We start from the raw sequence: 17,269 nt of genomic DNA, 5'->3' as shown, positions 1-17,269 counted from the left end.
AACAAAAGGTCAAGAATTTCAAGGGAATTAATGAAAAAAAATCAAATGATGGTGGCTTAGCTGTACCAGATCTAAAACTATATTATAGAGCAGCAGTTACCAAAACTATTTGGTATTGGCTAAGGAACAGATTAGTTGATCAGTGGAATAGATTAGGTCATGGATAAAACAGTCAACAAATATAGCAACTAGTCTTTGATAAACCCAAAGATCCCAGCTTTTGGGATAAGAACTTACTGTTTGATAAAAATTGCTGGGAAAATTGGAAACTTAATATGGCAGAAACTAGGCATTGATCCATACTTAACGCCATACACCAAGATAAGGTCAAAATGGGTTCATGACCTAGGATAAAGAATGAAATTATTAATAAATTAGAGGAACATAGGATAGTTTACCTCCTCAGACCTGTGCAAGGGAAGGTTTTTATGACCAAAGCAGAACTAGAGATCATTACTGATCACAAAATAGAAAATTTCGATTATACCAAACTGAAAAGTTTTTATACAAACAAACTAATGCAGACAAGATTAGAAGGGAAGCAATAAACTGGGAAAATATTTTTACAGTCAAAGGTTCTGATAAAGGCCTCATTTCCAAAATATATAGAGAATTAACTCTAATTTATAAAAAATCAAGTCATTCTCTAATTGAAAATGGTCAAGGATATGAACAGACAATTCTCAGATGAAGAAATTGAAACTATTTCTAGTCATATGAAAAGATGCTCCAAGTCATTATTAATCAGAGAAATGCAAACTAAGACAACTCTAAGATACCACACACACCCGTCAGATTGGCTAAGATGACAGGAAAAATAATGATGATTGTTGGAGGGGATGGGAAAACTGGGACATTGATTCATTGTTGGTGGAGTTGTGAACGAATCCAACCATTTTGGAGAGTAGTTTGAACTATGCTCAAAAGTTATCAAACTGCAAATACCTTGATCCAGCAGTGTTACTACTGGGATTATATCCCAAAGAGATTATAAAGAAGGAAAGGGACCTGTATGTGCAAGAATGTTTGTGGCAGCCCTTTTTGTAGTGGCTAGAAACTGGAAACTGAATGGATGTCCATCAGTTGGAGAATGGCTGAATAAATTGTGGTATAGGAATATTATGGAATATTATTGTTCTGTAAGAAATGACCAACAGGATGATTTCAGAAAGGCCTGGAGAGACTTACACGAACTGATGCTGAGTGAAACGGGCAGGACCAGGAGATCATTATATACTTCAACAACAATACTATATGATGACCAGTTCTGATGGACCTGGCCATCCTCAGCAATGAGATCAACCAAATCATTTCCAATGGAGCAGTAATGAACTGAACCAGCTACGCCCAGAGGAAGAACTCTGGGAGATGACTAAAAACCATTACATTGAATTCCTAATCCCTATATTTTTGCCCACCTGAATTTTTTATTTCTTTCACAAGCTAATTGTACAATATTTCAGAGTCTGATTCTTTTTGTACATTAAAATAACAGTTTGGTCATGTATACTTATTGTGTATCTAATTTATATTTTAATATATTTAACATCTACTGGTCATCCTGCCATCTGGGGGAGGGGGTAGGAGGTAAGAGGTGAAAAATTGAAACAAGAGGTTTGGCAATTGTTAATGCTGGAAAGTTACCCATACATATAACCTGTAAATAAAAGGCTATTAAATAAAAAATAAATAAATAAATATGGAATTAAAAAAAAAAAGAAGTGAATGAATAAGACTTCAAGAATCAGTCAAACAGAACCAAAAAAAATGAAAAAAAATTGAAGAAAATGCAAAATACCTCATTGGAAAAACAATTGACCTGAAAAATTGATCCAGGAGAGACAGTCTTAGAATTATTGAACTACCTGAAAGCCATGATGAAAAAAAAAAGAGCCTAGATATCATCTTCCAGGAAATTATCAAGGAAAACTGCTCTGATGTCATAGAACAAGAGGGAAAAATAGCCATTGGAAGAATATGCTGATCACCTTTTGAAAATTCCAAAGGAATATTGTTGCTAAATTTCAGAATTAACACATCAAAAAGAAAATGTTGCAAGCAGCCAGAAAGAAACAATTCAAATATAAGGGATCCACAATCAGAATTACTCAGTATTTATCACTTGAAAGGATACATTGGCCTGGTATATGATATTCTGAAAGGTAAAGGAACTTGGATTGCAGCCAAGAATCAATTATCCAACAAAATTAAACATTATCTTTCAGAGAAAAAGATGGACATTCAGTGAAATAGGTGAATTTCATTTATTTCTGATGAAAAGATCAGACCTGAACAGAAAATTTGATCTTCAAATACAAAACTCAAGAGAAGCATAAAAAAGATAAAAAGAAAAGGAAAAAAAAACTTTCTTTTAAAAGTTAAAAAGTTTGCATCTCTATATGGGAAGATGATATATTTAACTCCTGAGATCTGTATCTTTGTTATGGATATATTTAAAGGGTGCAGGTATAATTTGATTTTATTGTGATGATATATAAAAAAAACTAATATGAAAAGGGGATTCTACTAGAAGAATAGGAAAATGGAGTTAAAATGGGGTAAATTATATCTCATGAAGAGGGGGAAAAGACCTATTACATTTGAGGGAGAGATGGGGGGGAGATATGAGCATTGTGGGCATGTTACTTTCATCAGATTTAGCTCAAAGAGAGAATATCATATTTACTTTCACAAAGAACTCATCTCATCCTGTAGGCAAGTAGGAGGGGAAAGGGGAAAGGAGAGGAGAAGACTAATATAAAGGAGAACAGAAGTAGAAGGAGAAGACATAAGAAAGGGAGAAAGGCTGTAAAAAAAAAGGGCTGTTTGAGGAAAGTAGTGGTCAGAAGCAAAATATTGGGGAAGAGAGAAAGGGGGGGGAATGAAAGAAAAAAATATAACTTAAGAAAAGCAAGATGGCAGGAAATACAGAGTTAATAATTTTAACTGTGAACATGAATGGGATGAACTTTTCCATGAAATAAAAGTAGATAGCAAATTGGATTAAAAGCCAGAATACTATTGTATGTTGTTTACAAGAAATACATTTAAAGCAAGAGTGATATCTACAAATTAAAAGTAAAAGGTTAGAGCAGAATCTATTATGCTTCAGGTGAAATTAAAAAAAAAAGTTGGGGTAGCAATCCTGATCTCAGATCATCAAAAACAAAAATATATCTAATTAACAGGTAAGAAAGGAAATTACATCTTACTAAAGGGTACCATAGATAATGAAGTAATATAAATACTAAACATAAAGGTACTACATGTTATAGCATCCATATTCCTAGAGGAGAAGTTAAGAAAGCTGTAAAAAGAATTCGATAGCAAATGATACTAGTGGGGGATCAAAAATTTATTTTCTCAGAACTAGATAAATTGAGCCATAAAATAAATAAGAAGTTAAGGAGGAATATAGAATCCTAGGAAAGTTAGATATTATGGAACTTTGGAGAAAATAGAATGAAGAGAGGAAAGAATATACTTTTTCCTTGGCCATACATGGAACCTATACAAAATTTGACCATGTATCCTCAAAATCAAATGCAGAAAGGCAGAAACAGTAAATGCATTTTTTTTCAGATCACAAGGCTATAAAAATTACATTCAATAAAAGGCCAGGGAAAAAATAGGGCAAAACTTAATTGGAAATGAAATAATCTAATCCTATAGAATGAGTGGGTGAAATAACAAATCATATACAAAACTGATAATTTCATGCAACAGAATGACAATAATATGACAACATCCCAAATTTTATGGGATGCTGTCAAACCAAGTCTTAGGGGAAATTGTTTTTGTCTAGATGCTTGCTGGCATAAAATAGAGAAAGAGAAGATCAATAAATTGGGCATGCAAGTAAAAAAGCTAAAAAAAAATTAAAAATCTTCAATTAAATACCCAATTTGAAATTCTGAAAATACAATGGAAGATTAATAAAATTGAAAGTAAGAAAACTATTGAATTAATAAGTAAAATTAAAAGTTGGCTTTGTGAAAAAATCAACAAAATAGATAAACCTTAATTAATTTGATTTGAAAAGGAAAGACAATCAAAAATGAAAAGGGAGAACTTTGCACTAATGAAAAGGAAATTAGAGCAGTAATAAGGAACTATTTTACTCATCTATATGTCAATAAATCTAATAATCTAAATGAAATGGAGGAACACTTACAAAAATATCAATTGTCCAGATTAAGAGAAGAGGAAATAAATCACTTAAATAATCCTATTTTAGAAAAAGAAATTGAACAAGAAATTAATCAATTCACTAACAAAAAATCTCCAGAACCATATAGATTTACATTTGAATTCTACCAAATACTTAAAGAAGACTTAATTCCAATACTATGCAAACTATTTGAAAAAAATAGTGAAAGGAGTGATACCAAATTCCTTTTATGACACAGATATGGTGCTGATATTTATACCAGGTAAGGTCAAAACGGAGAAAATTACATACCAATTTCCCTAATGAATATTGATGCAAAAATCTGAAATAAAATATTAGTAAAGAGATTACAGCAAGTTGTCCCCAGGAAAATACACCATGACCAAGTATAATTTATGCCAGGAATGCAGGACTAGTTCAATATTAGGAAAACTATTAGCATAATTAACTGCATCAATAGCCAAACTAAAAAAAAAAAAGCATATGATTATCTCAATAGGTGTAGAAAAAGTATTTGACAAAATCCAATACCCATTTATATTAAAAACACTAGAGAGTAATGGAATAAATGGAGTTTTTCTTAAAATGAACAATATCATCTATTTAAAACTGTCAGCAAGCATCCTATGTAATGAGTAAAAAACTAGAACCATTCTCAATAAGATCAGGGGTAAAACAAGGCTGCCCACTATCACCATTATTATTTAATATTATATGAGAAATGTTATACTTTGGCAATAAGAGAAGAAAAAAAATTAAAGGAATTAGAATAGATAATGAGGAAACTAAATTTTCACTCTTTGCAGATGATATGCTGATATATTTAGAAAATCTTAGAGAATGAACAAAAAACTATTAGAAACAATTCGCAACTTTAGCAAAGGTACAGGATACAAAATAAAACCCCAGAAATCATCAGTATTTTTATATATTACTAACAAAGTCCAGCAGCAAGAGATATAAAAAAGAAATTCCATTTAAAATAATGGTAGATAATATAAAATATTTGGTAGTTTACCTATCAAAGTAAAGTCAGGAACCATATGAACACAATTACAAAAGACTTTTCACACAAATAAAGCCAGATCTAATCATTTGAAAAAATATCAAGTGATCATGGATAGACTGAACTAATATAATGAAAATGACAATTCTACCTACATTATCCTATTTATTCAATGCTGTACCAAGCAAACTCCCAAAAATTATTTTACAAAGCTAGAAAAAAATAGCAAACTTCATCTGAGAACAAAATTTCAAGAATTTCAAGGGATTTAATGAAAAAAATGCAAATGAAAGTGACTACTTTATCGGACCTAAAGCTATATTATAAAGCATTAAAACCACTTGGTTCTGGCTAAGAAATTGAGTATTCAATCAGTGAAATAGGTTAGGTTCACACAACAAAATAGTCAATGATTATAGGAATCTAGTGTTGACAAACCCAAAGACCCCAGCTTTGGGGATAAGAACTCACTATTTGATAAAAACTATTTGGAAAATTGGAAATTAGCATGGCAGAAAGTAGGCATTAACCCACACTTAACACCATATACCAAAGTAAAGTTGAAAACAGTTCATGTTGTAGACTTAAAAAGTGATGTTATAAGCAAATTAGAAGAACCAAGAATAGTTTACTTCTCAGAGCTGTGGAAAAGGAATTTATGACCAAAGAAGAGCTGGAGTACATTATTGAAGATGAAATAGATAATTTCGATTATATCAAGTTTAAAAATGTCTGCACAAACAAAACCAATAAAGATAAGATTATAACAGAAGCAATAAACTGGGGGAAATTTTTCTACACTCAAGAGTTCTGATAAAGACCTTATTTCTAAAATGTATAGAGAATTGATTCAAATTTATAAGAATTCAAGCCATTCTCCAATTGATAAATAATCAAAGGATTATGAACAGACAATTTTCAGATGGAGAAATTGAAACAATTTTTAGTCATATGAAGAAATGTTCTAAATCACTATTGATCAGGGGAATACAAATTTAGACAACTCTGATGTACCACTACATACCTCTCAGATTGGATAAGATGACAGAAAAAGATAATGATGAATGTTGGAAGAAATATGGAAAAAGTGGGACATTAATATATTGTTGGTAGATTTGTGAACTGATTCATTCATTCTGGAGAGCAATTTGTAACTATGCCCAAAGGGATATCAAGCTGTGCATACCCTTTGCTCTAATAGTAATTTTACTGGGCTTGTATCCCAAAGATATCATAAAGGAGGGACCCACATATGCAAAAATGTTTGTAGCAGCCCTTTTTGTAGTGGCTGGAAACTGGAAACTTAGTGGATGTCCATTAGTTGGAGAATGACAGAATAAGTTATGGTATATGAATATTATGGAATATTATTGTTCTGTAAGAAATGATCAACAGGATGATTTCAGAGAGATCTAGAAAGACTTACATGAACTGAGGCTAAATGAAGTGTCACAGAACCAGGAGTTCATTGTACATGGCAATGACCATACTATGTGATGATCAGTTTGGATGTACATGGCTCTTCTTAATAGTGAGGTGATTCAGTCCAGTTCCAATGGTCTTGTAATGAAAAGAGCCATATGCAACCAGAGGTAGGACTGTAGGAACTGAGTATGGATCACAACATAGAATTTTCATTTTTTTGTTGTTATTGCTTGTTTACATTGTTTTGTTCCTCATTTTTTATCTGTTTTTTCTTGTGCAGCATGCATGATAATTGTGGAAATATATATGGATGAATTGCACATTCAACATATATTGGATTACTTGCTATCTAGGCAATGGGGTGGAGGGAAGGGAGGAAAAACATTTGGAGAACACGATTTTGCAAAGGTAAATGCAGAGAATTATCTATGCATATGTTTTGAAAATAAAAAGCTTTTATAATAAAGGTTCCCAACATAATGAAAAAAATACTCTAAATCATTATTGATCAGAGAAATGCAAATTAATATAACTTTCAGGTCCCACTATGCACTTGTCTGATTGGCTAAGAAGACAGAGAAATATAATAATGAATGTTGGAAGAGATATGGAAAAACTGGGACATTGATATGTTGTTGGTAGAATTGTGAACTGATCCAACCATTCTGGAGAACAATTTAGAACTATACCCAAAAGGCTATAAAACTGTGCATACCTTTTGATCCAGTAGTGTTTCTGCTGGGCTTGTCTCCCCAAAGAGATCATAAAAAAGGGGGAAAAGACCTATGTGTGCAAAAATGTTTATAGCTGCCATTTTTGTTGTGGCAAGAAATTAGAAGCTGAATGGATGCAAATCAGTTGAAGAAGAACTGAATAAGTTATGGTATATGATTTGTTACATTATTTTGAATGTTATTTTTCTGTAAGAAACGGTCAGCAGGGTGATTTCAGAAAGGCCTGGAGAAACATATATGAACTGATGCTAATTGAAATGAGTAGAATTAAGAGAACATTGTACACAGCAACAGCAAGATTAAATATGATGATTAATTCTGATAGAAATGACTCTTCTCAACAGGGAGGTCATGTGATGAAGAGAGTCATCTGTATCCAAAAAGAGGACTTTCAGGATTGCATGTGGCTTGCAACATAGTATTTTCACCTTTTTTATTGTTGTTTGCTTGCTTTTTTTCTTTCTCATTTTTTTTTTCTTTTTTAGTCTGAGTTTTCTTGTGCAGCATTATGTGGAACTATGTGTAGAAGAATTGCACATGTTTAACATATATTGGATTATTTACTGTCTAGGGGAGGTGGTGGGAGGAAGGGAGGGATGAAATTTTGTAACACAAGGTTTTGCAATAATGAATGTTGAAAATTATCTTTACATATATTTTAAAATAAGCTATTATTTTTAAAAATTCAAAGAGCCTATATTTAAAAAGAAAACAAGACTCATTGGAAAAAATCCTCACATTAAGAAAGAGGAAAGGCAAAATGAAGAGGGCATAGTAGAGGGTAAGACAGAGATGATGTCATGGAAACAACAAACATGAATTTAGATAGTCTTTGGAAAATAATGAAGGACAGAAGGACCTGATATACTATGGTCTATAGAGTCATGAAGAGTTGGATATGACTGAACAATTCAACACTACTGTGATAAAAGACACTATCTTTCATTCTTAGCTGCTAAGAAAAGAAACACCTTACCAGAACCAGTTAACACCAGACATTAGTAACAGGACCCAGGCTCAGCACAAGTAAGCTGTCAGAACAATAAGGCCTTCGTTAGTATTAACCACATCCCACTATAACCCCTCAGAGAAGCACCAGCCACAAGAGTCCCATATGGGCCTCAGGCATCATTACCACAATACCAGGTAAACAGTGAGAGCTTGTAGTTTCTGGTACAAGAAGGATGAGAAAGTGCCCTTGTTATTCTGATAACAGTGCTCAAATTGAAAAGAAAGGAAAAAAAAGAAAAAAAGAAAACATGAGAAACAAACAAAAAATATAAAAGTTATTTGAAGAGACAGCTTCCTGAGTTCAAATCTGGCCTCAGACACTTACTAGTTGTTTGATTTCAGGGAACTTACTTGCTTCATTTGCCACAGCTTCCTCATCTGTAAAATAAACTGGAGAAGCTGCCAAGAAAACTCCAAAAAAGGTCAAAAAGGGACTGGAGAGTCTGAAAAAGAACTGAACAACACTAACGACAAAGCTAATGAATTAACATACTCAATTAGGTAAGAGGGAAAAAGAAGTAGAGACCTCCCAGTCTAAGATTATTTTGTTTGTCTTCTCATGCTGATTTTAATCGCTGACTCAAGTTAACTGTTCTATGAAGAATTGGCTTTTTCTCTCCATATATAGATAATTGTATTAGTGGGAGAGTATGAGTTGTGTTTACTTGTGAATTGTAATATGTTTATTAATTCCTACATTTACTTTAATATATAATCATCTGTAATATCATTCTTCTTCTTGTCTCATTCTTAAGTAAAGATCTAAAACTATCATCATTATGAGAAGATGATTTTTATAAATGGGAAAATACACTGATGGGGGATCAAGAGCTAAAGAAAAAAGTAGGGAACTAATATCCTTCACAGTATACTTACTATAGAGCCTTAAAAGGATTTGTGAGTAACCATGTGTTTATAGTTCACATGGGGACACAGATCTACTAGTATCAGTGCAATTCTTCTAAACATATTTCCATATTCATCATGCTGAGGGAAAAAATATCAGATCAAAAGGGAAAAAAAAAGGAATACTAACAAACAAGAACAGCAAGGTGAAAATATTATGCTTTGATCCATATTGTTCTTTCTCTGGATGTGAATGGCATGTTCCATCTCAAGTCTATTGGAATTGCTTTGAATTACCTCATTGTTGAAAAAAGCCTGATCATCACATAATCTTGGTTTTTTTTTTTTGCATGTGTACAATGTTCTCTTGGTTCTTCTCACTTCACTTAGCATCAGTTCATGTAAGTTTTTCCATGCTTTTCTGAAATCATCCTGCTGATAATTTCTTACAGAAAAATATTATTTTATTCCATTTCTATACTATGACTTATTCAGCCATTCCACAACTGAGGAGCATTCACTCAATTTCCAATTCCTTGCCACTACGGCAAGGGCTGCAACAAATATTTTTGCACATATGATTCATTTTCCCTCTTTTATAATCTCCTTGGGATATATTCCAAGTTGAGACACTGCTGGATCAAACAAAAAATATGTTTCATAGTCCTTTTGTCCAAATTGTTCTCCAGAATAGTTGGGTCATTTTGCAATTCCATTAACATTCCCTCCAACATTCATCATTTTTGTCATCTTAGCCAGGCTGAGAGATCTAAAGTGGTACCTCAGAGTTCTCTATTTGCATTTCTCTAATAAATAATGATTTAGAGTATTTTTTATATGATTAGGAATGACTTTCTTTTCCTGAAAACTGTCTGTATCTCTCTCTCTCTCTCAATCTCTCTCTCTCTCTCTCTCTCTCTCTCTCTCTCTCTCTCTCTGTATGTATATATATATATGTATATGTATATATATATATATATATATACACATATATATATTATATATATATGTATATATATATATATATATATATATATATATATCCTTTGACCATCTATCAATTTGGGGAATGGCTTATATATTCTTATGATTTTTTTGTCAGTTCTTTATATTTTTTTTAGAAATGAAGACTTTGTCAGAAACATTGGGTGTAAAAAAAATTTCCTCACCTTTCTGCTTCCCTTTTAATCTTGGCTGAATTAGTTTTGTTTGTGCAAAATCTTTTTAATTTAATGTAATCAAAATTATCTGTTTTGCATTTCTTAATATTCTCTAGTTCTTCTTTGGCCATAATTGTCTCCCTTCTCCACATATCTGAGGGGTAGACTATCCCTTGTTCTTCAGATCTGCTTGTAATATCACCCTTTATGTCTAAATCATAAACCTATTTTTGACCTTATCTTGGTATAGTGTGTTAGATCTTTGTCAATAGTTTCTGCCATATCATTTTTCAGTTTTTCTAGCCATTTTTGTCAAATATGTTTTTATCCCAGAAGGTGGAATCTTTGGGTTTATCAAACTCTAGATTCCTACAGCATTAACTATTGTGTTTTGTGACCTTAACCTATTCCACTGAACCAATATTCTTTTTTTTAGCCAGCTTTGATAACTGTTAATTTATAATATAGTTTTAGCTCTGGCACAGCTAAATCACTTTTCTTTATATTTCTTCTTTAATTCCCTTAAAACTCTTGACCTTTTATTCTTTGAGATAAATTTTGTTATTTTTTAGCTCTATAAATTAATTTCTTGGCAGTTTGATTGGTATGGCATGGAATAAATACATTTAATAAAATTGTCATTTTTATTATATTAGCTCAGGCTACCCATGAGCACTTGATATTCTTTCAATTGTTTAGATCTCATTTTATTTGTGTGAAGTGTTTTGTAATTGTATTCATATAGTTCCTGGCTTTCTCTTGGCAAGAAGACACCCAAATATTTTATGTTATCTACACTTACTTTAAATGGGATTTCTCTTTCTATCTTTTGCTGCTGGGCTTTGTTGGTAACTTTTTTGTTTGTTTGTAATTTTGAGTTTGTGTGGGAGAGAGGAAATATAAATGATTGATCAATGAAAAAACATAATTTTAAAAACATCTTATTTAGGAGAATGGAATTTAAACTCATTTGATAACTTTCCTAATCTGAAAATATTTTATTCCAAAGTCTATTAACTAGAAAAATAGAACATAGTATTTTCAAAACAACCTGCTCATGTTTCTAGGACAATTATACATTTTCCAGCTTCATAAGCACATCCCATAAAATGAGCAAATGACTTCATGATGAAAAACTCTATATATATATACATGAAGATGATTTTTAAATTGTTTCAAGGTAAAGGGTAGTATAAATAGGGAATTGTTAACAACATAAATAATGCTAATTTGTGATTTTCTCAGTTTATGTATGTCCTGCAGGGATCTATTTAAGTTTAATCCTAATGGTATAGAAAACTAATGGTGTGGACACTCCCTCCATCCAATTTGTCATAAATTTTTAGTGATTTCTGAGACACTATAAGGTTAAGTTACTTGCTTATGATCATACAACTATAATAGACATATATTCCAGAGACAATACCTGAATTTAGTTCTTCCTGACAGCTTCCACAGAGTATGACATGTCCTGTCATCGCAAATAAAGTAAATCAAATGAAATAATTAGATAAAGCTCTAAAAAATATCTATTTAACATAATAATGGAGTCTAGCCCCAGTTCTGCCTTGCCACTTGAAAACCATAGCAAGTTGAAAATAGAATATGAATCCAAGTATATGAGTGACTCAATTTTAAAATCTAAGACCATTTAGTTGACAAAGATCTACAATTCCTTCCCTTGTGAAACCACAATGCGACATAAATCTTTTGCATGTATTTTTATTTGAGTTGGAGAGAGGAACCTTTAACCCATTAAGCATTCCTTTGTAGGAGAAGGAGTGTTACAGTTCTATTGGTCTACAGGGTCCTTTACATTTGACTAAATGTAAAGTAAAAATTCTTCAAAGCCAGCTAGTGTTACAGTGAGTAAAGTACCAGGCCTGGAGTTGGGAAGATTTATCTTCATAATTCAAATTCGTATTCAGACACTTTCTAACTATGTGACTCTGAGCAAATTACTTAACCGTATTTGCCTCAGTTTCTCATCTATAAAAATAATTGAAGAAGGAAATGGAAAATCACTCTAGGATCTTTGCCAAGAAAAATGACACATATTTGCATTTATAGAAGGATTTTCCTTTTTTGGAAAAGCCCAATATAAATGAAATAGAAGCCTTAGAGTGAAATGATACTTTCATTTATTTATTTACTTAGGTTTACACTGCAATCATTTCTAAGGACTCTTGTTGATCTGTTACCCTGGAACTGGTCTCTGAAAAAAAATATGCACTGTATTTCTAATGTTCTACATTTAACATTCTAATGTTCTACATTTAACATCTTCTCTTCTGGGTGGTGTAAATTACATTTTTTTTCTTTTGTTTTCCATAATCATTTTAAAGTGTCAGTTTCTCTGAGTTTAGTTACCTTTGAGAATTTAACTAACATTATTACTGAAGTCATCCTGTTTATTCATTCTGTTGATCCTGTTTATTTTGCTAGGTGTTGGTTCATACAAGTTTGCACAAATTCATCCAAAATATTCACATCTTATATTTCATATGGCATATGAAAATTACATTGCATTCACATACTGCAATTTGTTCAGACACTTTGCAGTCAATAGATATCTATTACATTCTTAATTCTTTGCTACCATAGAATAAGATGCCTTGACTATCTTAACACACATTGGACTTCCAAACCTGTAATATTCTTCTCTAAAATGTAATCTTCTCTTGTTGGGGGTTTCTTGTGGTCTCTGGAAGCAGCCTTCCTTTCAGTTCAGTAATCACCACACGAATAGCCAGGGGTTAAAGTCCAAATCCTTTATTGTCTCTTTCCAAGTCATGTCTCCTTTCCTGTGGCCCAGTTAGCTTTCTTATAGTCCAGATACTTTATTATCTCCTTCCTGGGGCTGGGCAGCTTTTTGGAGAGTTTTTCAGACTGGCCTTGGTTCCGAGAGCTTGAGCTCCCGCCTCCCTTCTCTGGCTTCTGAAGCTCCCTGACTGAATCCTGGCTGAGGCTTTTAGCTTATATATGTTATCTTATCAAAGTTGTGAATCTTGTAGAACTATAGTAAGTACTAAGTACATGTACTGAACTAGAGAACTGTTAAGTACCATGCTAAATTAGATAACTATTGTTTCTATCAATTCCACTGATTTAATACCTTATAAGAATCCTTTGTTTCAAGTTCAGAGTTCTGGCCTATAACATCTCCTGCTTTCTTTTGTTTTAGAGCATAGATGATGGTTATGAACTCCCTGACTTCTCAAGGAGGTGAGAACCCCAAAAAAGGAAGTGATCACGCCTTCCCTGAATGCTAAAAAAGGGGTGAAAACACCATAAAAGGCAGTGATTATGCCATTCCTGACATCTTAGGAAGGGAGATGAAAACACCAAAGGAAATGGTAATCAAAACAGATTAACAGGTCTCTGAAGAGGCTCACTCTTAAAACAGATATACATAAATACATCAATATGGGAGTTATTACACATAATTACATAAATTACATAAGCACATAGTAACACAGGCTAGTAGTGATGTAACAAATAACATGAATCAAGGGATAATACATGTCCTTAAGTCCTAGAAATAGTCCAAAAGGAATCTATAGTCTGTTACTTTATGTGTGTAGGGAATCCAATAATTCCTGCAAATTTTGAAGTCCTGCAATAGTCTCATTTTGTGTTAGGGAATTCAATGATTCCTGATGGTTTTCAAGTTCTGCAACAGTCTTTATCAACAATTTTTTATCTCAGGAAATCCAGTGATTCCTGTGGGTTTTGAAGTTCTTTAACAGTCCCATTATCAACCATGCTCTTTCAGTGTCAGATATTTCTTAGGTCTTCTCCTTTGTTTAGAAGTTTTTCACTGTTTTCCATCTCTCTCCAATGGACAAGATGAATATGGCTCATTGATACCCATCTGATTCCTCCTCCATCTGTAGAAACACAAGCAAACCCTTTCTCCCAAGAAGTTAATCTATCAACTCCCTTCTATTTACCACTTTCTAGATTTCTCCTCATCACCTGGAGATTATATTGAAGCTGCTTGCACTGGACACTGCCCATCTGTTGGGTTAAAAAAGCCTGTATTCTCCCCAATTGTAATCCCTTTCTGCCATATGATTACTTTTCTGCTGATTGATCATGTAATCCCTTTCTGCTATGCGATTGCTTTTCTGCTGATTGATCACATCAGAGTTCTGAATTTTTAAAGACTTTCTGTGTGTAACCTCTGCTGCCATCATGCCCACTTGTCTTTTGTATAACATCTTGGAGCTGGGCCCTGCCTCTCATTTCCCTGAGTCAATCTACATTCTGAGGCCCAGTGAAAACCCTTGTGGCATTTTGGACATAGAGTTTTAGGTCTTCTCTCACCCTATCTTCTCACTCTATCTCTTCACCTACATTGAGCTTTCAGATGTCCAATTTTTCCACATTGAAAACATCGGCAAGTCTCCCTAGAAATCCCTTGCCAAGAGGGACCCTGTCTTCCCATGTTCATCATAATCTGAGTATAATAAGCATCTGTGCCCACTTTGGCACAGCATCTTATGATCTCCTCTAAAGGAGCATTTTTGTGTAGTCCCCATATAAGTCTTCTGCAAACCTCATTAGCATTTTTCTCAGACAGTTGTCTTATCATTATTTCTGTAGCTGAATTTAAAAAAAAAATTTAATAGGTTTTTTTATTTATTTACAAGTTATATGCATGGGTAATTTTACAGTATTGACAATTGCCAAACCTTTTGTTCCAATTTTTCCCCTCCTTCCATCCACTCCCTCCCCTAGACGGCAGGCTGACCAATACATGTCAAATATGTTAAAGTATAAATTAAATACAAAATGAGTATACATGACCAAACAGTTATTTTGCTGTACAAAAAGAATCAGACTCTGAAATATTGTACAATTAGCCTGTGAAGGAAATAAAAAATGCAGGCAGGCGTTCTTTCACTGGGTGTAGCTGGTTCAGTTCATTACTGCTCCATTGGAACTGATTTGATTCATCTCATTGCTGAAGATGGCCAGGTCCATCAGAATTGATCATCATATAGTATTATTGTTGAAGTATATAATGATCTCCTGGTCCTGCTCATTTCACTCAGCATCAGTTCATGTAAGTCTCTCCAGGCCTTTCTGAAATCATCCTGTTAGTCATTTCTTACAGAACAATAATATCCCATAATATCCATATACCACAATTTATTCAGCCATTCTCCAATGGATGGGCATCTACTCAGTTTCTCTGGCCACTACAAAGAGGGCTGCCACAAACATTCTTGCACATCTATGTAATGGGCTGAAGCTGAGCAGATGCACTCACGTTCAATCACTGAAGGCTAATTAGCAATTGGACAATATTTTATTAATATATGCTTGGAGAAAGAATGGCCCTGCCCACTCTTTGTGCAAGTTTGATGTGTTGTATAGGATATTGCATAGAAGATTTGGTGGGTAGAGTATGAGAGGCAGAGGCACTGCTGGCCTGATTTGTGTTGCAATTGCTCTTACTTCCTATTGCCATTCCCCTTCACCTCTGCAAAGAATAAAGATCAAGGATTTTCCCTTATCCTGACTCCAGCAGATTTTAAAATACTCTGGGTGTAAATGCAGTCATCACACATACAGGTCCCTTTCTGTTCTGTAGCTGGATTTTCTCTAATAGTTCTTGTGACAGCTGTTTGCAAACGTCCCTCAAAATCTGCAAAGGGTTCATTGGGACCTTACTCTATTTTTGTGAAGGCTTCCCCTTGATCTTTCCCTGGGAGAGTACCCCAAGCTTTTATAACAGCAGTAGCAATTTGTTCATATGCCCCTATGGGGTAATTAATCTGTGCTGAATTCTCTGAATACTGATTTTCACCTGCTAATTGGTCAAAGGTGATTTGTACATTAACTCCAGTTTGCTTATTGCATTGGGCTTGAATCCTACATAATTCATGGTACTCTGAAAGCCACAACAAGTTTTGTTCAGGTTCTAAACATGTCCTTGTTATGGATTTCCAATCACTAGGGGTTAAAATTTCATAAGCCAAACTCTCTAGTAACATCTTAATATAAGATGATGTAGCCCCATAATGAGTGTAACCCTTTTTCAAATCCTTAATTTTTTTCCAGATCAAAAGGAATGTATCTTCTCCTTTGTTGACCTGAAAAGTCAAGCTCTTCAATCACAGGGTATGCATTTATTAAATCAGATACATCCTGTCCTTCACTTTTTGCCCTAACCAGTACTTTTTGTCATCTTCCCATAGACTGTTTCATAGGTGGTGCTGATTGTGTTACTGCCTCTCCCCCTCCTCCTTCCCCCTCCATGCATGAAGGGTTAATTGAGGAAAGTAGGTCGGGGGATGGGGAATGCCCTAACAGCTTCTGCTGTGAAGTACTAAACTCAGAAATGTGCTTAACTCCATTCTTATCTGATTCTTCATCCTTTTCACCTAGCATATTTGGATCCTCCCCCTCCTGCTCTTTCCTCTTTTTCCTTATTCTATAACTTATATAATTTCCTAAAGCCAGTTGTATTAAATTGTATGTATAAAGTGTATCTTTGGAAATTGAGTCAGATCCATTTTCATTGTCGAAGTTGCTCTCCTATTAATTTCCACTCCCCTACATCCAATTCTTTTCCCTTAGATATGTATTAGTGATATGTACTGTGCAGTTTCTAAAAGTTCAGTGATCTGCTCCCAAATTATAATCAAACCTTGGCTTTTCATAAGTCTGACAATGCTCTCTACACATTTTCCTTGAAATGAAAAATAAGGCTGTTTTCTAAACATCTGTCCCATTTTAGCTGGATTACTACTTTAGCCCTTTAACAAAGTTTCCTTGTCTATTTTTGTTCTCACCCTAATATCTGGGTGGAGGAGACTTTTCCACTGAAATCAGGATCATGTCTGTCCCACGTTCAGACACCAAAATGTAATATTCTCTCTAAAGTGTAATGTTCTCTGTTAAG

At 33.6% G+C, this 17,269-nt stretch overlaps 1 long non-coding RNA gene across 2 annotated transcripts in view; it reads right to left on the bottom strand.

Annotated features, from left to right (window-relative positions):
- Positions 1 to 17,269, bottom strand: part of LOC116420685 — a 141,390-nt gene that overhangs the window by 52,910 nt on the left and 71,211 nt on the right. Inside the window, exon 3 of one of the 2 annotated variants that reach the window (XR_004231082.1) lies at positions 11,778 to 11,824. The exons of the other annotated variant lie outside the window; for it this stretch is intronic. This is a non-coding gene — a long non-coding RNA (uncharacterized LOC116420685). Of the gene's footprint in view, positions 1 to 11,777; positions 11,825 to 17,269 lie in introns of those variants that run through there. 2 annotated transcript variants of the gene reach the window in all.

The sequence above is a fragment of the Sarcophilus harrisii genome, chromosome 1, assembly GCF_902635505.1.
Source record: "Sarcophilus harrisii chromosome 1, mSarHar1.11, whole genome shotgun sequence".
Classification (NCBI taxonomy): Eukaryota; Metazoa; Chordata; class Mammalia; order Dasyuromorphia; family Dasyuridae; genus Sarcophilus; species Sarcophilus harrisii.
This window is presented reverse-complemented; position numbering and strand designations above follow the sequence as displayed.